Here is a 969-nt window from a genome sequence, read left to right on the forward strand (position 1 = left end):
CAAGTGAGTATTTACTGAATCCCTACTATGAACCCAGCCCTGAGTGCTGTGGGGAATATAGAGGCATAGGAGACATGGTTTGGGCCCTCAAGAATCTTTTGGGGCAACCAGACATACGCACAGGAGAATCAAGATAAAACATACAAGTAGGTACTCAGTTGGGTGGCATAGATGTAGAAGGTGAGAGGGAGGGAGGTCACTGAGAGCTAGAGCTATCTGGGGACCATCTGTGAGGAGGGGCAGGGGAGAGCTCAGAGGAACCAAATAGCATGAGCAAAGGGGCTTGCTAGTGCCCTTCCTTTCTGAAGTGGTCAATGGTTGTTACTTGTTGGTATTAATCCTGGGTGGGTGGGGGTAGTGGGATACAGGGAAAGTGCCCTGGGGTAAGGAGACCCAAACTCTAGTCCTGGGCTTACCACTTTCTAGCTGTGTAACCCTGAGGAAGTCCTTAACTAATGCAAGCCTTTGTTTCCTCATCAGTGTCATGGGGCCATAACATTTTTCTCACAGGTTTGTGGCAAACACTGAAATAACATATGTGAAATGCTTTTTAAAACACTTTACAATTTTTTTCCATTGGATCTATTCTCCTATAGGGTCTTGTGTGTGTGTGTGTGTGTGTGTGTGTGTGTGTGTGTGTGGCACTTTGAGCTTAGGATAGAGTTCTTTTGGGAGAACAAAGGTTTTACTTCCACAAACATTTTCTTAGTATCTACTTTGCGCTGCTGAGGATTGAGGTGAAAAAGTTCAGTCTACATCCTCAAGAAACTCAGGGTCTACTAGGAAAGAGAGATGAATAAAGTGAATAAAGAGATGTTCAGTGCATAATGAATGTGGGTGGATACAATGAAGAGGGGACCCAGTGGGGGGGGGGAGGGAGGGGGCGGGGGAGAGGGAGAGGGAGAGGGAGAGAGGGAGGGAGAGAGAGAGAGAGAGAGGGGAAGAGAGAGAGAGTGAGAGAGAGAGTGT

Source organism: Balaenoptera musculus, chromosome 8 (assembly GCF_009873245.2).
Source record: "Balaenoptera musculus isolate JJ_BM4_2016_0621 chromosome 8, mBalMus1.pri.v3, whole genome shotgun sequence".
Taxonomy (NCBI): domain Eukaryota; kingdom Metazoa; phylum Chordata; class Mammalia; order Artiodactyla; family Balaenopteridae; genus Balaenoptera; species Balaenoptera musculus.